The following is a 6,410-nucleotide window of genomic DNA, read 5'->3' as shown; positions in this document are numbered from 1 at the left end:
ACTCAAGCAATCCAGGAAACAATCACCACACCCACCTATTGCGGCGGCTCACAAAATACTAAACAAAGGCGGTCACTGCGGCGATCCTTGCGGGACAAGCACGTTAAATCACAATCAAAATTAACGTCCGGCACACAGACAACACGGTTGGTGACACGACTGGATGGTGAGGAACACAAGGGCAGCCTTTCCCTTCCAGGACAAGGACTTGAGGAGGAAAGTCACCACCACGACAATTACACAGAAACTGTTAGCTGCTACACTTGTGTGCTCCCTCACCTGTAGAGAGAGAGAGAGAGAGAGAGAGAGAGAGAGAGAGAGAGAGAGAGAGAGAGAGAGAGAGAGAGAGAGAGAGAGAGAGAGAGAGAGAGAGAGAGAGAGAGAGAGAGAGAGAGAGAGAGAGAGAGAGAGAGAGGCAAAGATGGTGCCAGACTTAACATAACCTAACATGTGAAGGGAGACAAAAAGAAACGGAAATACAACACTTGAGGCAAGGAGAGAGAGGGGCTGCCTCACTACAATATATTCCTGTAGCTGAGGCCCTGTATACTACACCTGGTGAATACACAAACACTTGAGGCAAGGAGAGAGAGGGGCTGCCTCACTACAATATATTCCTGTAGCTGAGGCCCTGTATACTACACCTGGTGAATACACAAACACTTGAGGCAAGGAGAGAGAGGGGCTGCCTCACTACAATATATTCCTGTAGCTGAGGCCCTGTATACTACACCTGGTGAATACACAAACACTTGAGGCAAGGAGAGAGAGGGGCTGCCTCACTACAATATATTCCTGTAGCTGAGGCCCTGTATACTACACCTGGTGAATACACAAACACTTGAGGCAAGGAGAGAGAGGGGCTGCCTCACTACAATATATTCCTGTAGCTGAGGCCCTGTATACTACACCTGGTGAATACACAAACAAAGGTTTACTGCACACACACATTTATTGAAAGTCACACCTGCACTGCCAACAAAACAAATGCTGGGGCCATGACTCCCCTACACCACCACCACCACCACCACACAAAACTGCTGGGGCCATGACTCCCTCACAGCACACACAGGCACGGCCACCACCACCACCACCACCACCACCACCACCACCACCACCACCACCACGGGTACAGGTGTGGCCCCATGTGTCCACACACCACCACCTCAGAAGTGGATCTTCACGTGCTGGGCAATCTCAGCCTTTGTCTTGAAACACTTGCCACAAACATCACACTCGAACTCCCTCACCCCAGTGTGTCTGAAGGCGTGTTCATTGAGACGAGAAATGGTAGGAAATCTTTTCCCACACTCATCACACTCATAATTTCTAACACCACTGTGTGTCAGGGTGTGTGTGGTGAGGTTAGACTTGTGGGTAAATTTCTTCCCACACTCACCACACTCATAATTTCTAACACCACTGTGTGTCAGGGTGTGTCTGGTGAGGTTAGACTTGTGGGTAAATTTCTTCCCACACTCATCACACTCATAATTTCTAACACCACTGTGTGTCAGGGTGTGTCTGGTGAGGTTAGACTTGTGGGTAAATTTCTTCCCACACTCACCACACTCATAATTTCTAACACCACTGTGTGTCAGGGTGTGTCTGGTGAGGTTAGACTTGTGGGTAAATTTCTTCCCACACTCATCACACTCATAATTTCTAACACCACTGTGTGTCAGGGTGTGTGTGTTGAGGGAAGACTTTTGGGTAAATTTCTTCCCACACTCATCACACTTATAATTTCTAACGCCACTGTGTGTCAGGGTGTGTGTGGTGAGGTAAGACTTGTGGGTAAATTTCCTGCCACACTCACCACACTCATAATTTCTAACACCACTGTGTGTCAGGGTGTGTGTGTTGAGGTTAGACTTACTTGTAAATTTCTTGCTACACTCACCACACTCATAATTTCTAACACCACTGTGTGTCAGGGTGTGGTAGTCAAGGCCTTGTCTGGATACAAAAGTGTTGTCACACTGCTGGCACTCAAACTTGCTCTCTCCTCTGTGGACAGAGCTGCCTGCCTCCAGGTGATTCTTGCCACCACACCTGTGCCTCCCCACACCTGAGGCTGGCTGCTGCTGCTGCTGCTGCTGTTGCCGCCGCCGCCGGCCGCTCATGCTGCTGCCTGGCCTCACGACCTCCACCGCAGCACCACTCCCGCCAGCACACGCTGCGTCCAGTCCTGCAGGGACCCTCGGGGAGGCCAGACAGCCGTCAGTGCCAGGCAGGGCGGCGGCCTGGATGCTGGCCTGGTCTGTGGAGCAGGGAAGAGTGGCAGCCATTACAAACTGTACCCACGTCTCAGAAAGAGCCATTTCTGCAAGCACCAACCAACGTGATGCCGTCTTTGTCACTTGTGGGACGGGTCAAGTCACAAACCCTTCAGTAATTGTCAACTACACACACACACACACACACACACACACACACACACACACACACACACACACACACACACAGAGACATACTCACAATAGGGGCAAGAATGGTACAGCCTCAGGAGTGAACCAGGGACATCCAAGCACAGTGCAGCACAGCGGTGCACAGGTCTCCCCTCTCTCTCACAGCAAGTGCCTGGAAGAGTGCATCACCTTGGGTCAGTGGTTCTTAACCCTTGGGTCACAGCCCAAAGTTGGGTCACCCACCCACACTTCACTGGGTCGTCAAGGACACAAACACAGTTTTTCCCCGGTATACTTGTTCAAAATGTTATCACAGTATTAATGCTGTGTACAGAATACTTACTGTTCAAAATGTTATCAGAGTATTAATGCTGTGTACAGAATACTTACTGTTTAAAATGTTATCACAGTATTAATGCTGTGTACAGAATACCTAACTCATTAACATCTAAGGCTAACCAAATCATGCACACAGACAATTTAACTGAGGTGAAGAAAAAAAAAAAAAAAAAAAAAAAACTCACATTTGCCCCCGGCCTTTCAACATAATTTGAATTTAAATGGAGTGTTTGTGGGAACTGTCATTCCAACAGCAAGGTTAGTGGTGATGGGAATGAATTAAATTAGAGGGTAACAATCCACCGCAACAAGTGGATCCAGCAACGAGGATCCGGGTGGAGCAGATTCACCACTCCGGAGAAAAGCGACATCATTCCGCTCAACCTCCACCTTACAGGCCTAACCAAACTAGCTAACTTAACCTAACTAAAGTAGCTAACCTAACCTAACCAAACCTAACTTAACCTAACCTAACCAAGACTAACTTAACCTAACCAAACTAACTTAACCAAACCTAACCTAACCTAACCTGACTAAATTAACCTAAAGTAGCCAAATAAAACCTAACCAAACTAACAACCTGACAAAACTACCTAACCTAACCTAACCAAACATAACTTAACCAAACCTAACCACACAAACCAAACTAACTTAACCTAACCTAACTAAAGTCACCTAACCTAACTGGCAAGGCAGAGAAATGAATAAGAAGTGGTCACCTTGTTTCTCTTCACAAAATGTGGCGGTGCGCTGGAAATAATGGCAGCAACAGACAGACTTCTTCCTCGCACTAACTCAAATATTTCAAATTGAGCGCTTCTCCCTCCTCAGGATGAAGTAAAGCGCTGTCATTGGCTAAATTAATCCCTCATGTTTTAATTGGCCAGCAGCTGCATTCTCAAACAAAGGAACCAATCACCGTGAACAATTTCACGCTTGCCAACAGATGTGACATACACACGCACGAACGAACACCCCCTCACCAGGGTAGACCAGTGCCCTTCTCTGATAAGAAGGGTAAGGAAAGCCACGTTAATACTGGGGAAACAGTAAAATACCGTAAGGTTTGGCGCACCTGCAGATCCGCGCTGCCCTTACATTCATCTGAAATAACCTCTACCTGTCTATTCATATGTCAAGAAAGGGTAGCCATGCAGGTGAGTCAAGCAGGTGAGTGAGTCCAAACATCTCCCGTCTTTTCCTCTTTCCGCAACTTCCTCCCTCCGTGGGGAAATAAGAAAAGTTTGTTGTCCCGTCCCGGAAGTTCTCCCTAAACACACCGCTCCCTCCCCTTCTGTTCCTTGTGGTGGTAACAGCGTCCATTCTTGCCATTTTAAGGCGATTTTTGGCCAGACACACTCACCTTGACTTCCTTTTCCTCACTTCTAGTAATTTTGGTGTGGGCGCCGCGTTCATGTGAATTTTGGTGTTCTTTGGTCAATGTTTACACGTACAACTTCAAACCTTCTTTCAGGACGTCATGAGATTCTGTTAGGCTCGTAGAGTTCAGAACTGCCAGATTGTTTTGGCCATATTATCGTACTACACAGGTTGAAATTTTTGTACTTCTGGTAAAATTGTCGTACATATGTAATTATTCCAAATATTATGCAAAACTGCCACTTTCGAAATACAGCAAAATTTAGGTTTTATATATATATATATATATATATATATATATATATATATATATATATATATATATATATATATATATATATATATATATATATATATATATATATATATATATATATATATATATATATATATATATATATATATATATATATATATATATATATATATATATATATATATATATATATATATATAGAATTAAGTCATTTCGCCCACAGAGGCGTCGCATTTTGATCTTGATCTTGATGGTACAGGTGGTACAGGATCACTCCTGAGCCAGGCCTTTGGATCGGCAACTCCTGTAGAAGGAGAAAAAAAAAAAAAAAAAGAGAAACGAACAGCATCCTCTATCCTAATTGTTCATACACCTGGCACGCCACATTCTCTCCAGAAACTCTTTCACCGCCTCAATCATCCTTTCATTCGCCTCTCTACACCAGGGGTGTCAAACACGCGGCCCGCGGGCCGCATGCGGCCCGCCACACTACTATGTGCGGCCCGCGGCACGTCTCATATTTCAGTCTTACAGTTGGTCTTTTTACAGGAATGATTAAGCCAGCCAGCCCTTTGCATTTTAAAGTCATTATATAAAGATATAAAGATACTATTATATTTTTTGGGCGGTGATGTTCCTCTGTGGTATAGTAACTCCCAACCTCGTCAAGTGTGTGTGTGTGTGTGTGTGTGTGTGTGTCCGGCTCGCCGCCACCCGCCAACATTCTCTCTCTCTCTCTCTCTCTCTCTCTCTCTCTCTCTCTCTCTGTGTGTGTGTGTGTGTGTGTTATTGTTAAAAGTATTTTTCTTAATTAAAGTAAGTGATTGCAAACACAATGTCACCAGCAGGAACTTTACCATCTGCTTCAAGTTTTCTATCGTGTTTTGTAGTGAATGAATTATTCTCATATATTTTTACGTAAATCATGTGACCATTTCGTCTCGTCGACTGCGTTCCAAAGCCAGTGACTATAGGTGACGAGAATACACGTAGTCGTACGGGCCCTGCTCCGTAATATACATGTATTAGACGTGACCATAACTCGTCATTCCTCCGTCTCACCGAGAATCGGCCTTTGACTTCAGTCCTGCTTTGTCCTTCGAGAGCGTCACAGCGTCAGATTTTGGTGTGACTCTTACTGCATAATCATCTCATCATGATTTCCAAGAAGCGAACAGTTACTGAAGAACATCATGTGATGCAGGAAAAGTGGAAAATATCTTACTTTTTTGCTGAAGTGAATGGAAAACCAACTTGTTTGATTTGCAACCAAATTATAGCGGTGTCAAAAGAATATAACATTCGGCGACATTACACAAGCACTCATGCTTCAAAGTATGATGTGTATAGTGGAAAACTTCGTGAAGAAAAAGTAAAGACGCTAGAACAGTCTCTCAAAAGGCAGCAGTCAGTGTATCAGCGTGTTCATGAAGCCAGTGACACTGCAGTACGGGCAAGTTATAGGATTGCACGGGAAATAGCTGTGTCATCGAAACCATTTTCAGAAGGGGACTTTATAAAGAAATGCATGATGATGGCCGCAGAAGATATTTGCCCTGAAAAACGTAGATCATTTGCAAACATAAGCCTTTCAAGAAATACAGTTGCAGAAAGAGTAAATGAACTGTCAGAAAATCTTAATAGTCAGCTCAAAGAAAAAGTTGCTAAATTTGTAGCATTTTCTGTAGCAATCGATGAAAGTACAGACATTACTGACATAGCTCAACTAGCAGTGTTCATACGTGGTGTTGATGAAAATATGCAGGTAACTGAAGAATTTGTGGAATTAGTACCAATGAAAGGAACAACAACAGGGGATGATATATTTGTGAGTTTGACTGGTGCACTTGATAGGATAGGTGTTGACTGGAAGAAAACTGTGAGTCTGACAACAGATGGAGCATCTCAAATGGTTGGTAGAAAGGCTGGCGTGACAGCAAAGTTAAAGGAAAAACTACTCACCCTGAATTCAGACCATCAAATTCACAGTGTTCATTGCATAATTCACAGGGAAGTGCTTTGCA

General features: G+C 44.3%; 1 protein-coding gene across 1 annotated transcript in view; it reads left to right on the top strand.

The window, feature by feature from the left end:
• Positions 1-6,410, top strand: part of LOC135095867 (zinc finger protein 554-like) — a 101,177-nt gene that overhangs the window by 76,407 nt on the left and 18,360 nt on the right. The gene's annotated exons all lie outside the window — the stretch shown is intronic.

Source organism: Scylla paramamosain, unplaced genomic scaffold (assembly GCF_035594125.1).
Source record: "Scylla paramamosain isolate STU-SP2022 unplaced genomic scaffold, ASM3559412v1 Contig2, whole genome shotgun sequence".
NCBI classification, from domain to species: Eukaryota; Metazoa; Arthropoda; class Malacostraca; order Decapoda; family Portunidae; genus Scylla; species Scylla paramamosain.
The sequence above is the reverse complement of the archived record's forward strand: the minus strand, read 5'-3'. Positions and strand labels throughout refer to the sequence as shown.